The sequence below is a fragment of the Gossypium arboreum genome, chromosome 5 (assembly GCF_025698485.1).
Source record: "Gossypium arboreum isolate Shixiya-1 chromosome 5, ASM2569848v2, whole genome shotgun sequence".
Taxonomy (NCBI): domain Eukaryota; kingdom Viridiplantae; phylum Streptophyta; class Magnoliopsida; order Malvales; family Malvaceae; genus Gossypium; species Gossypium arboreum.
The window spans coordinates 36,761,750-36,782,570 of record NC_069074.1 but is presented as its reverse complement, the minus strand read 5'-3'; the positions used below and the strand labels follow the sequence as shown (position 1 = coordinate 36,782,570).

At 33.8% G+C, this 20,821-nt stretch overlaps 1 long non-coding RNA gene across 1 annotated transcript; it reads left to right on the top strand.

Annotated features, from left to right (window-relative positions):
• Positions 1-7,794: 7,794 nt before the first annotated feature.
• On the top strand, positions 7,795-9,056 carry LOC128293302 (uncharacterized). The gene is made up of 2 exons (XR_008283471.1): positions 7,795-7,845; positions 8,766-9,056. It is a non-coding gene; the product is annotated as an uncharacterized LOC128293302 (long non-coding RNA).
• Positions 9,057-20,821: the final 11,765 nt, after the last annotated feature.

The following is a 20,821-nucleotide window of genomic DNA, read 5'->3' as shown; positions in this document are numbered from 1 at the left end:
GAAGGGTATTCCGTCTTTAACATGAGCCGACGAATTTCACCCAACATAGCGATGAAATCGATGCTGAATGTTAATGTAACGCCCCAATTTTCGGGAATCCTGTGAATGTTGGCATAGGTTTAATTATGTTAGTGGGCCTCTAGAAGGCTCAAGCTTAAGATAGAACCCGGCAATTTTAGTTAATTTTTGTTCCATAAGAAAAAGGGGGTGAAATGATGAAATAGGACCTATGTGAAAATGTTTGAAAATGCTATAGGCTAAATTGAAGTGGCCAAATAAATAGGACTGCAAAATAGGAGGATTTGCATGACAAACCTCCCATTTTACATGAAGTGGCCAACCATCATGTTGTTGTAGACAAAATGTACACTTGATATCCATAATTTATGGTACAAATTGATACAAATTGATAATAGGTTAGGTAAATGTTTCATGATAATGGGTTAGGTAAATGTTTCATGATAATGGGTTAGGTAAATGTTTCATGATAAGAATATCATGTCTTTTGTATTAAAGAATTAAATGGATGAAATATGAAGTTTTATTAAAAGAAAAAGGGGTGAAAAGAACAAAGTTTTGTCCATCTTTGTTCATCATAGCTGAAAGTTAGAGAAGAGAAAGGAGAGGAGAAAGCTCTTGAGTATTTGGTCATTAGGAGGAGGAAAATTGAAGGTAAGTTCTTGGTACCTTGCTTCTATTTTGAGGTTCATGAGTTCTTCTTGATTCTACCTTAACTCTTGAAGTATATTTTGATTTTTAGTTGTGTTGTGAGCATTTAGTCATGAATTAAAATGAAGGAAATGGTTGTTGTTTCATGTTCTTTTGATGAAAAATGGAAGATAGGTGAAGTTGAGCCAAACAAATGAGCATGCATGTGCCTTAGATGTTAAAGGAAAAATCAGCTAACATGTTGTGCTTTAAAATGATGAAATGGAGATTATACTTAAGTAAAATCATAGATATGTGATGATTGATTGGTGATATACATGTTTAAATAACATGCATGCAAGGTATGTGTGAAAGAGTGATTTGGTAATAAATCTGCTTGGGACAGCAGCAGTAACGTGACTTTGGAAAATCACCATAAATTGTGGGAGATGAATTAGAAGCTGAATAAATTATGTAATTAAAGCTTATTGAGTCTAGTTTCTAATGAAATAAACAAAAACATATTTTGAATTCTGTACAATGAGAAATTTGATTCGTAACGAAGGGTGGTCAGATTAGTCAAACAGTGAAACATGGGAAACTTTGAGAAAATTCTGGTATTGATTGGCTAAACCAAAAATTCTGAACATTTTATGGATAGAAGATATATGAGTCTATTTTCAGGGAAAATTAACGACACTTGATTTGGAGTTTCGTAGCTCCAATTATAAATGATTTAGTGACTGTTGCTCAGGGAGACAGCTTGCAGTGAAATTATGATTATGTGGTAAACACTGACAAAAATTTGTTAATGAGTTGCTTATTGATTTCTTATAAGCTTACTATGATCTGTAGGTGTGGTTGGCCGAATATTGTAAGGGATTAATACGTAGTTCGTATTTGAATAGTTAGATTAACGTGTTAGTAATCCAATTGTAGGCGGTTCGTGTGTGGATCTCACAAGATATCGTCGCAAAAGTGTGTAACTAACACCCTTTTTCTTAGTCTAGATCGGCAAAAGCCGAAAAGCCGAAATGCCGAAAACCGGTATTTTGTAGATTTGCGAAAAAGTCGAATGCTCGTGAGGTAAATCGATTAATGTTTTTGGTAAGCTGCAATGTTTGGACCGCAAAGTGCATGATTTCTATGCCCTCGATATTTTTGGGCTTAATGGGCCAAAATTGGAATGATGGGCCAATCGGCCCAATTCGGTAAGAACTCTCGATGCGTGATTCGTTAGTACGTGAAAAGTAGGAATATGCATGAAAAACCCTAAAATAGATAAATTACTGAAATACCTTTAAAAGTGGAAAATTTACGCTTTACCCCTAGTAGATTAATTACCAAATACCCCTAAGGTTAAATTGACCTAAATGCATGTTTGATCGTTGTTATTTATCTTGCATGCCATGTTGTTATTATCGATGCATGGGACCGGGATATTGACGGAGGAAGTATCGAAAGTGGCTTGTCCACGTCTTGGAGGCTTTGCCTCAATTTATTTGATAATCGAGCGAGAAAGGTCAAATCGTGGAGTGTTGGGTTTGGGTGGGTTGAGCTATTCCCACATGGAGTGTATAGCTGGTACGGGTGGAGTGTAGTGGTTGGTGGGTTGAGTATACTCCCCAAATGGGCTTGCATATGTTTCTTGATGTTGCATGTATTTTGAAATGGGCCTATGGGCCATCTTGTTATCTGAATAAGGGCTAAGGCCCGGTTATTATAATCAAAAGGGTTTTAGCCAGATCACTTATTACCCAAATGGGCTTGCATATGTTATTGATGTTGCATGTATTTTGAAATGGGCCTATGGGCCATCATTATCTGAATAAGGGCTAAGGCCCGGTTTATTGTAATCTGAAAAGGGCTTTAGCCCAAGATCACCATTACCCAAATGGGCTTGCATATGTTATTGATGTTGCATGTATTTTGAAATGGGCCTATGGGCCATATTATTATCTGAATAAGGGCTAAGGCCCGGTTTATTGTAATCTGAAAAGGGCTCGCCCAGATACCATCATATTACTGAATGGGCTTAGGCCCAATGGGCTTGAGTGACTTGGACTTTGAATGGGTTTTCCTTACACACCGAGTTTCCCAAACTCACCCTTTTATTTTCATCCACGCAGAAATCCCCAACCATAGTGGGCTTGGAGTCGTGAGGGAATTCGGAGTGGCCACCCGCTCGAAAGTTTGATTTTCTTCCGTGAACTGGACATCCTTTTATTTACGTTTCAAGTTTTGGGCTTTTAAATGTAATAAGGCAGCTTAATTATTTTTATGGTTTTAATATGTATTACTAAGATAGGTAATACTTATATTTAACTGTTGAAATTGGATAGCTTTAGGCGCGTTTTCAAAAACAACAGTTGATTTCAAAATAACACGACAACAAGCAAAGCTTCCGCAATGAAAGTATTTTCCAAAATTAATCACTTTTCCTAAAAATCGGTTTCTAGAAATATCCATGACGTTAAGGTGTGGCAATGGCGGTATGCATGTCTAGGATTGGATCCGAAGGAGCTTGGTATAAGCGATCCGATGGACTCACCACCTCTTTTCGGTTTCCTACCGGTGCATGACTTCCATTCACTTTAATCCTTAATGAATTAATCTTTTGAACATCAAGTACGATTTTACGGACTTAGAATGGAAATTTTTTAACGTTTTTGATGTGGCATGCGAATCCGGCCATAACTTCGGGCGGGTTTGGGGTGCTACATTTAGTGGTATTAGAGCCGATTACACAACAATTTTACAGGAATGGGTTTACAAAACAAAGATTTTGAAAGCGAAAATTTTATAAAGAATGCTAAAAACCGATTTTCAAAATTTAGATATTTAGAAGGTGGCATTCAATCTCGGCTCAAGTCTGTAAGTATTCTAAATTTTTCAATATTTTCTGAATTATCTGCGTATTAAAATCCTACTAGGATACTCTAGATAGGATGATATCTGAAACCATAAAAAATCGATAAGAGATCAAATCAGTAGCTAGACTTGATTCTGCGAAAACAAACTCGAACTATTGTGCGATTCATAAAACATCCGTAATAAACACCTGAAATATTAATTGATGCATAAAATTAAGTAATCAAGATAATACGATATGAGTACAAGAGGCCGTGGATGGAGCCGAGGAAGTGCTCAGCGAGATCTTCGTCTTGAGACATATGCCGTGCGGTGGATGCACCGGTACCACCGGCAATAGAGGTAGAGTCTCATGACCAGGTGCCGAGGATGATGCTCATCATGAGCAATGCTTCTTATTCGGAAAGGGTTGTCGGGACAAGTTCGGACAATGTAATTCGAGGATCGATTAAATGACTCGAAGCCAACGGCGGAGATCTTTAGGGGTGTGTCGGTATAGCCCGAATGTGGCGGAATATTGGTTGGAGGCCACGAACGGATTATGGACGACTTGGACCGCTCCGAGGAGATTGTGAGTGGGGTATCTGTACTAAGTCCCTTGGGTCACTTTCGGTTAGGGTAGACAAAGCGTATAGGAATGTACCCTTAGAAACTCAAGGTAAGATTTTCCTTGGAGATCTGATGGAGTTACCATTCGGAGAGTTTGATCTCATTTTGGGAATGGACTGGCTTATTAAGCATAAAGCGACTCTGGATTGTGCTGCTAAACGAATAGTGTTAAGGACCACGAAGGATGAGGAGGTTATGGTGATAGGTGAGTGAAGGGATTATTTGTCCAATGTGGTGTCGGCATTAAGAGCCGAAAAGTGGATTCGGAAAGGTTGTGAGGTCTATTTGGCATTTGTAAATCAGTCAGAAGAGGAGGGACTGACAGTGGATAAGGTTAGGACCGTAAAGGAGTTCCAAGATGTTTTTTCGGAGGAGCTTCCAGGATTGCCTCCGAATCGAGAAGTTGAGTTTGGAATAGACTTGTTGCTTGGAATGGTGCCTGTGTCAATCACACCGTATAGGATGGCACCGAAGGAGTTAGTAGAGTTAAATGCTCAAATTCAAGAGTTGTTGGATAGGGGCTTTATTAGGCCAAGCGTGTCTTCATGGGGAGCACCGGTGCTATTCGTGAAGAAGAAGGATGGTACAATGCGGATGTGCATTGATTATCGCCAGTTGAACAAACTGATAATTAAGAATAAGTATCCACTGCCAAGGATTGACGAGCTATTCGACTAGCTTAGAGGAGCTTCTGTATTTTCTAAGATCGACCTTCGATCTGGTTATCATCAGTTAAGGGTTAAGAAGTCAGATATCCATAAGATGGCATTCAGGACTCGGTATGGTCATTACGAGTTTTTGGTTATGCCATTTGGATCGATTTAACGCTCTGCAGCGTTTATGGATCGATGAATCGTGTGTTCCAACCATTTTAGATCGGTTCGTAGTCGTCTTTATTGACGATATCCTGGTATATTCTGAAAATGAAACGAAACATGATGAGTATCTCCGTATAGTGCTGCGAGTATTAAGGGAGAAGGAACTCTGTACGAAGTTCAGCAAGTGTGAATTTTGGTTGAAGGAGGTAACCTTCTTAGGACATGTGGTCTCTGCTGAGGGGATTAAGGTGGACCCTCGGAAAATTGAAGCGATTTTGGAGTGGAAGCCTCCTAGGTCAGTGTCAGAAATACGGAGTTTTCTAGGACTGGCATGATACTACAGAAGGTTTGTGGAAGGTGTTTCTGTGATGGCAGCACCCCTGATAAAACTCATAAGAAAAGGAGTACCGTTTGTATAGACTAAGAAGTAGCAGGAAGCTTTTGAGAAGTTGAAGAAAGTTCTGACTGAAGCACTTGTGTTAATTCAAATGAGTCCGAGAATGATTTTATCTTGTGTACAATGACGCATCACACGTGGGTTTGGGCTGCGTGTTAATGCAAGAGGGTAAGGTGGTTGCATATGCATCATGATAGCTTAAGCCTCATGAGGAAAACTATTTGACTCATGATTTAGAGTTGGCAGCAGTGATATTTGCACTTAAGATTTGGAGACATTACTTGTACGGAGAAAGGTATATTATATACACTGACCATAAGAGTCTTAAGTATTTATTGACTCAGAAGGAGCTGAACCTTAGGCAAAGGAAATGGATTGAGTTGCTTAAGGATTATGGCTGTTCGATCGAGCATCACCCAAGCAAGGTTAATGTGGTAGTCGATGCTCTAAGTCGTAGAGTTGTATCTGATCTGAGAGCAATGTTTGCTCGTCTGAGTCTGTATGATGATGGAAGTCTGTTGGCTGAGTTGCAAGTGAGGCCAACCTGGGTGGATCAGATTAAGGAAAAATAGTTGAACGATGAGTCTTTGGTCTCTCGTTTTCAACAAGTTAAGGAAGGGGAAACTTCTGAGTTTGGGAGCCAGAAGAGACGTTGCAACAGCAATACCCTCATCTGTTTGGATTAGGTAAATTTCGAGGACGAAATTTCTTTAAGGAGGGTAGAGTTGTAACGCCCCAATTTTCGGGAATCCTGTGAATGTTGGCATAGGTTTAATTATGTTAGTGGGCCTCTAGAAGGCTCAAGCTTAAGATAGAACCCGGAAATTTTAGTTAATTTTTGTTCCATAAGAAAAAGGGGGTGAAATGATGAAATAGGACCTATGTGAAAATGTTTGAAAATGCTATAGGCTAAATTGAAGTGGCCAAATAAATAGGACTGCAAAATAGGAGGATTTGCATGACAAACCTCCCATTTTACATGAAGTGGCCAACCATCATGTTGTTGTAGACAAAATGTACACTTGATATCCATAATTTATGGTACAAATTGATACAAATTGATAATAGGTTAGGTAAATGTTTCATGATAATGGGTTAGGTAAATGTTTCATGATAATGGGTTAGGTAAATGTTTCATGATAAGAATATCATGTCTTTTGTATTAAAGAATTAAATGGATGAAATATGAAGTTTTATTAAAAGAAAAAGGGGTGAAAAGAACAAAGTTTTGTCCATCTTTGTTCATCATAGCTGAAAGTTAGAGAAGAGAAAGGAGAGGAGAAAGCTCTTGAGTATTTGGTCATTAGGAGGAGGAAAATTGAAGGTAAGTTCTTGGTACCTTGCTTCTATTTTGAGGTTCATGAGTTCTTCTTGATTCTACCTTAACTCTTGAAGTATATTTTGATTTTTAGTTGTGTTGTGAGCATTTAGTCATGAATTAAAATGAAGGAAATGGTTGTTGTTTCATGTTCTTTTGATGAAAAATGGAAGATAGGTGAAGTTGAGCCAAACAAATGAGCATGCATGTGCCTTAGATGTTAAAGGAAAAATCAGCTAACATGTTGTGCTTTAAAATGATGAAATGGAGATTATACTTAAGTAAAATCATAGATATGTGATGATTGAGTGGTGATATACATGTTTAAATAACATGCATGCAAGGTATGTGTGAAAGAGTGATTTGGTAATAAATCTGCTTGGGACAGCAGCAGTAACGTGACTTTGGAAAATCACCATAAATTGTGGGAGATGAATTAGAAGCTGAATAAATTATGTAATTAAAGCTTATTGAGTCTAGTTTCTAATGAAATAAACAAAAACATATTTTGAATTCTGTACAATGAGAAATTTGATTCGTAACGAAGGGTGGTCAGATTAGTCAAACAGTGAAACATGGGAAACTTTGAGAAAATTCTGGTATTGATTGGCTAAACCAAAAATTCTGAACATTTTATGGATAGAAGATATATGAGTCTATTTTCAGGGAAAATTAACGACACTTGATTTGGAGTTTCGTAGCTCCAATTATAAATGATTTAGTGACTGTTGCTCAGGGAGACAGCTTGCAGTGAAATTATGATTATGTGGTAAACACTGACAAAAATTTGTTAATGAGTTGCTTATTGATTTCTTATAAGCTTACTATGATCTGTAGGTGTGGTTGGCGAATATTGTAAGGGATTAATCGTAGTTCGTATTTGAATAGTTAGATTAACGTGTTAGTAATCCAATTGTAGGCGGTTCGTGTGTGGATCTCGACAAGATATCGTCAAAAGTGTGTAACTAACACCCTTTTTCTTAGTCTAGATCGGCAAAAGCGAAAAGCGAAATGCCGAAAACGGTATTTTGTAGATTTGCGAGTGTCGAATGCTCGTGAGGTAAATCGATTAATGTTTTTGGTAAGCTGCAATGTTTGGACCGCAAAGTGCATGATTTCTATGCCTCGATATTTTTGGGCTTAATGGGCCAAAATTGGAATGATGGGCCAACGGGCCCAATTCGGTAAGAACTCTCGATGCGTGATTACATTAGTACGTGAAAAGTAGGAATATGCATGAAAAACCCTAAAATAGATAAATTACTGAAATACCTTTAAAAGTGGAAAATTTACGCTTTACCCTAGTAGATTAATTACCAAATACCCCTAAGGTTAAATTGACCTAAATGCATGTTTGATCGTTGTTATTTACTGCATGCCATGTTGTTATTATCGATGCATGGACCGGGATATTGACGGAGGAAGTATGAAAGTGGCTTGTCCACGTCTTGGAGGCTTTGCCTCAATTCTATCGATAATCGAGCGAAGAAGGTCAAGAATGTGGAGTGTTGGGTGGGTGGGTTGAGCTATTCCCCACATGGAGTGTATAGCTGGTACGGGTGGAGTGTAGTGGTTGGTGGGTTGAGTATACTCCCAAATGGGCTTGCATATGTTTCTTGATGTTGCATGTATTTTGAAATGGGCCTATGGGCCATCTCATTATCTGAATAAGGGCTAAGGCCCGGTTTATTGTAATCTGAAAAGGGTTTTAGCCCAAGATCACCATTACCCAAATGGGCTTGCATATGTTATTGATGTTGCATGTATTTTGAAATGGGCCTATGGGCCATCATTTATCTGAATAAGGGCTAAGGCCCGGTTTATTGTAATCTGAAAAGGGCTTTAGCCCAAGATCATTATTACCCAAATGGGCTTGCATATGTTATTGATGTTGCATGTATTTTGAAATGGGCCTATGGGCCATCTTGTTATCTGAATAAGGGCTAAGGCCCGTTTATTATAATCTGAAAAGGGCTCGGCCCAAGACCACTGCATTACTGAATGGGCTTAGGCCCAATGGGCTTGAGCTGACTTGGACTTTGAATGGGTTTTCCTTACACACTGAGTTTCCCCAAACTCACCCCTTTTATTTTCATCCACGCAGGAAATCCCCAACCATAGTGGGCTTGGAGCTGTGAGGGAATTCGGAGTGGCCACCCGTTCTGAAAGTTTGATTTTCTTCTGGTGAACTGGACATCCTTTTATTTACGTTTCAAGTTTTTGGGCTTTTAAATGTAATAAGGCCGCTTAATTATTTTTATGGTTTTAATATGTATTACTAAGATAGGTAATACTTATATTTAACTGTTGAAATTGGATAGCTTTAGGGCGCGTTTTCAAAAACAACAGTTGATTTCAAAATAACACGACAACAAGCAAAGCTTCCGCAATGAAAGTATTTTCCAAAATTAATCACTTTTCCTAAAAATCGGTTTCCTAGAAATATCCATGACGTTAAGGTGTGGCAATGGCGGTATGCATGTCTAGGATTGGATCCGAAGGAGCTTGGTACTTAGCGGTCCGATGGACTCACCACCTCTTTTCGGTTTCCTACGGTGCACAGACTTCCATTCACTTTAATCCTTAATGAATTAATCTTTTGAACATCAAGTACGATTTTCTGGACTTAGAATGGAAATTTTTTTTTAACGTTTTTGATGTGGCATGCCGAATCCGGCCATAACTTCTGGGCCGGGTTTGGGGTGCTACAGTTAAATCGGTTCATTGCCTTATTTATTGAAATTAGTAAAAAAACATGAATAAAAATCTTTAAAATAGTGAACAACCAAATGGTATAAAATGGGTGAGGAACAAAAAATAAAAGTTAGAATTACATCAAGTACATAATAAATACGACAATAATATTAAAAAATAATGCATGCGATATATTAAACGTAATAATAGTATCAAATACTGAAATAAGAACAATGAATATATATACATAATAATGATATTAAGAGTATGTACGTAAAATATATATATACATATATATATAGTAATAGTGTTAGAAATATACTATATATAGTGTTTGAAGTATATACATAAGATAGTAAAAATATATAACTAGTAATGTTAAAATATATACATAATAATATTAAAATAAATGATAATAGTGAAAATAATAGGTATAATAATAAATATAATGATGTATGAAAATAATACTATATATAAAAGTATATATATACTCATATAATAAAATGTATGAACAATGTGATACTAAAATATATACATAAGGTACATAAAAATATAATATTAAAAATATATATATACATGATATATATGAAATATGCACATAATAGTTATAAAAATATATATATTAAATTCAGAATAGGTAAATAATAATAAAAAGGGTAAGAATATACCGAAGCCTCAATGTTATGGGTTACTAAAATTAATCTCTTTTTTCCTCGAGCTGTTGAAATGGGCCTTTGTTGGTGATCTTCACCGGATCAGATTGCCGCAAATAGAGTCGGGTTGACCCGACCATTTTAAAATTTAATATTTTTTTATTATTGTTGTTTTTTTAGACCAATTTTTGCTTAGCCCAATTAAAAATAAAATCTACATAAAAGATACAAAATCCAAATCACTTCAACCCAATACAAACCAACCTTAACCCACTAACTTAATAATCCAAGCCCAACATAGACTAACCCACTAACTTAATATTTCAAACCCAACATAAACTACCCCATCTCACTAACTTAACATTTCACCAAACACAAATTAACCCACAACAAACAAGTTCCAGCAGCAAACAAAGAAAATCCAAACTTCAAGCTGCCGATCCTCCCTCTCCTTCCACCGTGCGCGTCACCAGCAGCCACCATATGCACCTCATGAAATCAGGCAAAGGGCGGTTGTAGGTTCAGATATTTCAATGCTTTTGGGATCTAGAAAATGTGGTTTTCAAACGCATTAGAAAAAGGGCTAAGCACCCATCTTTGCGCGTTGTCAACTACCAGACACGAGGATGGTATGGCGGGCGGTGAAGGAGCTCAAACGGTTGGAGAAGAAAGGGGAAGGAGAGAGTGCTACAATCGTGTTCTGTTTTTTCTCCTCTTTTTTTCGAAAAAAATAACCCCCCTTTTATGGTATGGTTTTTTCTTTTTTATTTCTACCCTTTTGCTTGTTTCCCATGCTATTTGCAGGTTGTTGGTGAAGAAGGAGTAGCCACCCATGCTGGTGGCCTGAAAATCCAGGGAGTGGGTGCCCCAAATCACGTAATCTGTTAGAAGGACCCAATCACAAATGCAGCAAAACTTCCAAGTCTAAAGTGTAATTTTTTAAAAATTTAAGGTCAAATTGTAATTTAAGGAAAGTTTAGGGGTCGAAGTGAAGTTTAAATAAAGTTTAGGGGTTAAAATGAAATTTAAGAAAAGTTTAGGGGTTAAAATATAATTTATGAAAAGTTTAGGCGTCAAAATATAATTTTTTTATTTTTCAAAATTTTTTATTTTTTTTTGAAAATTTGAAAATTAAACAACAAACTCTAGTCAGACAAAAAATTAGTGCTTACAAGATGGATGATGATAACAAAGGAGAGGCAAGAAAGAGAGTTACAGCCAAAATGTCCATTTCTTTAAGGGAAAAAGGTTGGAGCGGTAGTTATTGAAAAAAAAAGGGTTATAATGTCCATTTACTCTTGTGGTATGTTCTTTTTGTTATAGATCCATGATCTACCAAATGGGTTAATGCTAAAATCGATGGCAGCTCAATTTGAGAATTTGGTCAAGAGTGAATGTCAAAAACTTTACAACAAAAGGGAAAAAAAAGCAACAAAGGAGAGAGGTGTAATTACTGATTAATAAAAGTGTGAAATACACATACGAGTCTATTACTAATTTTGATATTTGAATCATAAGAGAATTTTATGCAAAAAAGTAGAGGAGACATAGAGGATAGACAACTCATCTGATTACGAACAAATTTTAATGATTAGTTAATCATCGTAGTACAAATTTTCGATGAAGAAAATCTCGAATATATGAACGGAACTCGAACTGAAAAAGAAAAAATAGGACAATGCTCCAAGGCATGTATCAAGTCGCTATCTTTAAAGTTATCTTTGCCCCCACCTATTTTCAGTGTGCAAATGAGTTTCAAGCAAGTTAACATCAAGGATACAATGAAGCCAATGACTATTTGCGTTTTGCACTGACGAGAATAGTCCACTAAGCACTAAGCAATGTATAACAAGAAACTCAATTTCTACCTAGAATTTCTACAGTAACTCTTTATAGAACAATCTAATAATATTAGAAAATGAGGAAGGATAGAGAGAACTTTTAAAACTTGTTGATGTGATTTCGAAATAAAATCTCATTCCTATTTATAGGAATTTTCATGTCTCTTCATAGAGGTGTTTTAATGAATGAATAAATAATAATTCATTTAATTTTATAACTATTCAAGTAATATTGTTTGAATAATTATGATTCTTTTCAAAAATCAAATGATATAACTTTTGACCAATGACCAAAAGATTTATTTTTGATTAATTACACCCATTCATTTATAGTTATTGGAATACTATAAATATTGAAACTGCTCAACAATCTCCCCAATTTTAAAAATATTTTAGATTTTGATATTCTTATAAATCAATTTGCATAAATAAATGTGTCTTACGATTGAACCTTCATTTAGTGAAAATATGTAATGACCCAAATTTTATCAATATTAAAAAATGTAATTTCAGATCTCTTTTTATGAAAAATGGATTCGTAAATATTTATTAAAAATATTTACTAAGTAAAATGAGTGGTTAATTAGAGTTTAATTTGTAATAACCCGAATTTTACGGTTATCGAAAAAGTGTATTTTAAGTCTCATTACTAAAAAATGGATCCGTAAATATTTATCAAAAATATTTAAAAAGTTAATTGAGTGGTTAATTAGAGTTTAATTAAGTGAATTTAGCTTAATTAAGGATAATTGGATAAAATGATTGAATTGAATAAAGTGTAAAAGTTTAATTATAGATTAAAAGAAAATAAAAGTACCAAAATGGCAATTATACCATTTAGCATAAGTGAGGTGGCATATAAAGTAAAAATCTAAGATTTTTACTTAGATTTTAATTATAATATATATATTTATTAGTAATAAATGATATTAAATTAATTTATTATAATTATAGTATAAGATATTTATATGATAAATAAATTAGTATAAGACAAATGTATAGTAAATAAAATATACAAGTGTATGAATAAAATACATACATTTGTAATACATGTATTAGATATTAAATAAATATTTATTATTTTATAAAAGATATTTATTAATTAAATAATTATATTATAAGATTTTATATGATAAATATATTAAATAATGTCAAATGTATGATTATAAATAAATACAAATGTGCTAATAATATACACATGAATAAATAAATAATACTTATTATTTAAGTATAAATATATATGTGTATATATATATATAAAAGGGGGAAATAAAGAAAAAAAAAAGGATAGAATGAAGAAACAAAGCAAACGAAACAGAGAGCAGGGGAAGGAAAGAAAGAAAAAGAGAAAAGAAAGAAGAAAAGGGAAAATTAAAGGTGTGAAGCTTGGAAGTTTAATAAGTAAGTTAAATTAGCCCTTTTTACTTAATTTTGATGTTTTAGAAGCTTTGGAATAAGATTTTGATGAAACTAAGTTATATTTTGAAAGTTATTAGATTTCTAGATAATGTTCATGTTGAGTAAAATGATGAAATAAGGTTAAATTGATAGAAATTCAAGTTAGAAATGAAATAAGGATTGAATTGTAAAGTAATTCATGTTGAAGGGCTAATTTGAGGAAATTTCGAAACTAGTTAAATAAGCTGAAAATTTAATAGTTAAATTTGAGTTGGGATGGAACTTGAATAGAAATAGAGTATTAATTAAGTTAGTGAAGTGAATGAATTAGTTAGGACCTAATTGTGAAAATGTTTGGAATTAAAGTCTAGTGCTGAAATTATGATTTCCAAAAGTTGTAAAGTAGTTTAAAGTGATAGAATAAAGTGTTAATTGAGAAAAATCAGCTCAATTGAGAGGCTAATTGAGTAGGGACGAAATTGTTATTTATTAAAGCTTAAGGGAAAAATGGTAATAAACAGCTTGCACTAAAACAATATTGGACAGTAACAGTAGACTAACTTTGAAAAATCACCATAAATTGTAGAAATCAAATTAGAAGATGAAAAAAGTATGAAATTAAAGCTTATTGAGACTAGCTTCTTATAAAAGAAACAGTGTAAGCAATAGATTTGTAAATCATGAGATATAATGAATTTTGTGAGATAATGTTAGAATGGATTCGGGTTCCCCTGTTCTGACTTTGAAAAATCATCAAAATTCAGATAAAAATAATTAAGGGCTTAAATTTGTTTAGAATTATGAGTGAGTCTATTTTCAAGAGAAATAAATTAATATCATTCGAATTCTGTATGAGGAGATAATTAATTTTTAGTGAAGAAGTGTTGAAATTGTCAGACAGCAGAAAAGGGGTAACTTTAAAGAACAGACTGTACTTATTGCCTAAACCAAAAATTCTGAAAATTTTATGATAAGAAGATATATCAGTCTAGTTTCAGGAAAAATTAGCAGATCTTAATTTGGAGTTTTATAGCTCCAGATATAAATAATTTAGTGACTATGACACAGATGGACAGCTTAAATATCCATAAAAGTAAATAATAAAAAATTATAGATAATGTTCCTTACAAGTGTATTATATACATTAAGGATGATGAATGGAGAGGAGGAGGAGGAAAAATATATATGAATATTCAGTTAGCATGGCTAATTTGCATATTTTAAGCTCATGGACTAAATTGAATAAAAGTAAAACTTTAGGGGGCAATTTTGTAAAAATATCAAAAATGACTAAATTGAAGGGAATGAATTATTTTATTATCTAAATTAATAAATTGAATGAAATTATCAATTTAAGATTGGGTGAAATTTGAGAAAATGGTAAATTACCAATATGCCCCTAAAACTTGGTATTTCTGCAATTTAGTCAGGTAGGTTCGTATATCCTGAATGAGCATGTAAATATGACAATTTAAGTATTGTATCGTATTTTATATGATATTTTGAATTGAATATATGAAAAGGATGTTACATGAAACATGAAAATGAATACTAAATAATATAAATTAATTGAAATTATTCTGAAAATCTCGGTAATGCCTCGTATCCTATCCCGATCTCAGGTACGGGTATGGGGTATTACAAAATATGTGACATGCCCTTGAGCTCCTAGAAGCGGCCACACTTCTACTCACATAGGTAGAACCCATCAAGAGTGCTCACGTAATTATAATACTCTAACATATTTATGTTATGGGTCCATTAAGAATACATTACTCATCCTACCATTATCATTACGAGTACCTAGCACTTTAATCTTAGGATGGATTTATTTATAGTGCTAACACTCACATACTAATGATGTACTTTGTTTCATTGAACTCAAGATTTGACGTTATACCAAGCGTTAAGTCGAGTTTCGATCATAGTGACTTTGTTTAATGGGCTTGAGTCCCATCCCTTTTGAAGTATTTTTTACTATATCTCTAGCAAGACTTTTTGTCAAAGGATCCGCCAAATTTTCACTTAACCTTACATAATTAATAGTGATCACTTCATCAGAGATTAATTGTCAGACATAGCTATGTCTTAATCCAATGTGTCTAGACTTGTAACACCCCAAACCTAGCCTAGACGTTATGGTCAAATCTGGCGATGTCACATGGAATGGGGTTTGAAATAGAGATTGACAAGTTAAAACCGTTCTAGTTAATTAGCTTTTATTTCATTCAGAGAAACGTGAACTGGTTGATTTTCCTTAAAACATATCTTTTAAGAAGAAGCTTTTGAAACTAATTATTTTACAAAATCGAAAATCTTAGTTTTTAGTAAAATCGTGTTTTGTTGAGTTGCAAAAAAAAACCCCATAAAAACAGTATAAAATCCCAAATTTAAACCAAACGGTTCAAAGTCCCAACATTACAATAATAAATACCAAAAATAATATAAAAACAAAAGCTGCAATAAAGCAGTTCAATAGTGGTGGTCACCGTCGAGCCTTCCGCTATGCCGATCTGCCTAAGTCTGAGGATTACCTGTACAGATTAAACGAAAAAAAGGGATGAGCTTTCGCAAACTCAGTGTGTAATCCCCATAGAAAACATACATACAGATACACATCAGGAAATAATCAATTGCAAGCCCATTACAGATTCAGTTTGGGCCTTGGGCCATTCAGATACAGTCTCAGATATAATTTAGGGCCTTGGCTCATCTCAAATACAATATACAATAGCAGGAAATCAGAATCCTACCCACCAGCCTCTATCCACTATCTCCGTCCATCCCTGCACACCGTGTGGGGATTAAATCAACCCACCCATCCCTACACACCATCTTGCATCAATCAGGCACATAATTAGAAATTTACAGAGAATCGCGGATAATGTGCTTAATAGCCTTTGAGACACTTCCTCCAAATAAAAATAACCCACCTCGATGCAATGTAACATACAAAAGATGGCATGCTATTATGCAGTTACAGTACATACATTCAAATATCATAATTCATACTCGATATGGAAATTAGACAAATAGATCACTCATATAGGGGTCTAAGTATGGCTTACCGACCCTTCAGTAGGTCCACAATCGGCTTGGGCGACCCATGCAACCTTTGACAACTTTTTAGAGAAATGGGCTCACATGCCCATGTGGCCCATTCGGCCCAAATTGGCCTTAGCTACGTGACCCATTTTTAATGTAACCCATGCTAGCAAAATATTCATATATGTTTTCAGTATTTACTAATATGTTCTTTCAAAGCTGTCTACTTGAGTCATTGTTACTAAATTATTTATATCTTGAGCTACAGAATTCCAAATTAAGATACGCTTGATGTTTTTGAAACTAGACCCAAATACCTTTCTACCATAAAATTTTCAAAATTTATAGTTTATCAAATAAGTTCAGTAAAATCTTCAAATTTACCCCGATTCTACTGTTTGACAACTTCAACCTTTCCTTACTAAAAATTATTTATCTCTTAGTACGGAATTTTGATGATGTTTCCATTTGTTTCTCTTGAAAATAAACACATTAATAATTTAAAATATAAATTTAAGCCCCTAATTATTTTTTTACAATTTTTGATGATTTTCCAAAGTCAGAACAGGGGAGCCCAAAACCATTCTAACCTTATCTTAAAAAATTCATTATATCTCATAACTTAAAATTCCATTGCTTACACTGTTTCTTCCATGAAAAACTAGACTCAATAAAATTTAATTTCATATTTTATTCAACCTCTAACTCAATTTTCACTATTTTTGATGATTTTTCAAAGTTAGACTACTACTATTGTCCAAAATTATTTTAGTACAGAATGTTGATTTCCAAGTTTATAACACCCTTATTTCCTTTCTCTACAATTTTTCGCATCATTTTCTCTTAATTCTCTTATTTCTCGACAATAAGAAATTTTAGCTTTTCACCGAATCCCATTTTCTGCATTTCGGGTACACACCTATATTGTTTTCACTGCTTCCGTAATCCCGAGATCACCAAAAACCTATAATCAACAATCCCAACTTTAGAATCGGTCTTAAACTAAGATTAAACTGTATTCACGTACCAAAAGGTCTAATCTTGTCTGCTCATCACTTACCTTCTAACTTCACACAATTCCACCACTACTCAACACGAGAGTGATAGCAATCGAAACGATTCACTACTGTAAAAATAATCATTCCTCATTAACGAAGAGTTCAACAAAGCTAAGAACAAATTCAAAGCCAAAACCACTTGCCCAAACAACACAAGAAAACGCATACCTTATACGCTTACCAAACGATCACCACTTCCAGTCAAATCGACGAACATTAAATCCAGCCTCACGATCGACTCCTAAACAGTCAACAAAACACCACTTAATCCCTTATCCAGAGTAACATTCGAATTTAATAAAATGGAAACTTACCGTACAACACAATTGCACGCTTGCACAAAGGGGAAAAGATGAAGAAATACAACGAAAACGGGAGGGAAATTCAAAGGAAATTCGGCAGCAAGGATTTATTATTTAGAAAAAAGAGGAAAACCTAAAATTGAGAGTAGGGGAGAAGAGAGAAAACGTCAGAAAGGTGGAAAAAAGTCCAAAATTTGAAAAAAAAAACTAAACAAAAAGATAATGCCTAAAAATCAGGTAACTCATCTCTTTAATTCTCTCCCTAACCTCCCACAACAACTCCACTACTCGAAATTTCAATTTGACTAGGACTCTACCACGCCACACGACTAAGCAACAAAAATAATTCCCTTGCTCGCGCAGGGACTTGAACTCCAGACCTCACACATACACCCAGAACACTTAACCACTGAAGCAAATACATATTTGTGTCATATTTTTACAAAAACAAAAATATACATTTTTGGGGTGTTACAAGACTTTCCATTATATACTTGGTTATATGTCTTTGTTAGAGGAGCCTCACTATCACAACGGATAGAAATAGGTGAAATTGGCTTAGGCCATAAAGGTACATTATAAAGTAAATTTCTTAACCATTTTGCTTCTTTAGATGCAGCGGCTAATGCAATAAATTCTGCTACCATGGTGGAATCAATAATACATGTTTGTTTCTTGGAACCCCAAGAAATGGCTCCTCCACTAAGAATGGAGACTCATCCACTAGTAGATACATGATCTTCCAAACTTGTAATCCAACTAGTATCCGAATACCCTTCTAAAACTGGAGGATATCCATTATAACACAATCCATAGTTAATAGTTTTTTTTAAGTACCTAAGTACTCTATTCAAAGCTTTCCAATGCAAACTACTTGGATAACTTGTGTACCTATTCAATTTCCCAATAGTATATGCAATATCTAATATTGTACAAGTCATTATGTACATAAGACAACCAATTAGACTTGCATATTTCAATTGATCAATTTTCCTACCATCATTAGATACTAATTTTATTTGAGGATCCATGCGTGTAGATGTTGGTATACACTTGAAAAGATCAAACTTTTTAAGCACATTTTCAATGTAATGTGATTGTGATAAAGCTATAGGGTTTCATTCCGGGTTATTTTAATCCAAAGAATAACATCTGCTACACCTATATCCTTCATAGCAAAGTTGTTTGACAAGAATTTCTTTGTGTTTTCTATTTGTTCCAAATCTGTGCCAAAAATAAGCAAGTCATCTAAATATAAGAAAATGATGACACTTTTTCCATTTTCAAATTTGCTATATATGCACTTATCAGATTCATTTATTTCATAGCCATTAGCTAAAACAACCTTGTCAAGCTTTTGGTGCCATTGTTTTGGTGCTTATTTAAGCCTATATAAAGATTTAACAAGCTTACATACCTTTTGCTCCTGTCCTGAAACAACAAATCATTTTGGTTGTTCTATGTACACTTCCTCTTCCAATTCATCATTTAAAAATGCAGTTTTAACATCCATTTGGTGAACAACCAAATTATATATAGAGGTAAGTGATATTAAAAGTCTAATTGTAGCAACTCTTGCTACTGGAGCATAGGTATTAAAGTAATCAATACCTTGTTTTTGTGTAAAACCTTTGGCTACCAACCTTACTTTAAATTTATCAATGGTTCCATCGACCTTCATTTTCTTTTTGAAGATCCATTTGCAACCTATTAGTTTGGAACCCGGTGGAAGATCAACTAAGATCCAAGTTTGATTTTCCATTATTGAATTCATCTCATGATTTATTGCTTCTTTCCAAAAAGCAGAGTCTTGAGGTTTCATTGTCTCTTCAAATATAATAGGATCAGATTTCTTATTATAACAATAAGGTATCTTATTGCATATACTTTCACATTTTCCGTCTATAAGAAACATAATGAAATTTGGCCCAAAATCTTTGACCTTTTTAATCCTTTTACTTCTTCTTAATTCTTGACAAGATTCATCATTATTATCAATTTTTTCCAATGGAATCTCATTCTCATTTGAAGAATGAATCAATTGCTGTGGTTGTAATTGTCTTGAAATAAAATTAAATCTATTTTCATCAAAATAGCATCTCTTGATTCAATAATAGTATTAATTGAAAGTAAATCATTTGATTCAATTACCATGAACCTATATGCCTTGCTATTATGTGCATATCCTAAAAATATGCATTCAATTCCTCTTTCACCTAACTTTTTACGTTTAGGTGTTGGAATTTTGACAATAGCTCTATAGCCCCAAACCTTCAAATAATTAAGGTTTGGTTTCCTTTTCTTCCATTGTTCATAGGGAGTTATTTTAGTTTTCTTATTAAGAACTCTATTCAATATATGACAAGCTATTAGAACAGCTTCTCCCCCAAAACCTTGTCCAATACCTGAATATGGTATCATTGAATTTACCATTTCAGTCAAGACTTTATTTTTCCTTTCAGTTACACGGTTTTGTTGTGGTGTGTAAGGGGCTGAAACTTGATGGACAATTCGAGTGGATTCAAAATAACTTGGATTATAGTATTCTCCACATCTATCCGATCTTAAGCACTTAATAAATGATTCACATGAAGATCAACATCAGATTTATAAACTTTAAATTTATCAAGCAATTTTGTTTTCCTTTTAACCTTAGGGAAAGGGTTTCTTGTAATTTTAGTCAACATATACGTATTGCATTTTTCAATATTATTATTAAAAATAGGAATTAAATCTAACTTATGCTAGAAAAAGAGAAAATAAATATTCATTTGTTTCTATATACTTTTATAATTGTGTATTTACTTTTATAAAATCTTTATTTATTTTTATCAAAAAATAAACTTTTAAATATTTTTATTTTTAAATTTTAATTTTTAATTTTAAGAATCAAGACTAAATTGATAGTTAGTATAAAGTAGAGGTCTAAATTTTTGAACTTTTAGAATTAAGAGTAAATTGATAGAATTTATAAACATTGGAGGCTAAATTTGTTATTATGCCCATCAAAAATATCATGCCAACATTCCATTAGTGATTTAACGAAGGAGTGACCAGACTATTAAATTTTGAAAATGTCGGTGACTAAGTAGAACTTTTTAAATCTGAGTAATCAAAACAGAAACATGCTAATAGTAGAGCGACTATTAATATAATTTATCCTACTATT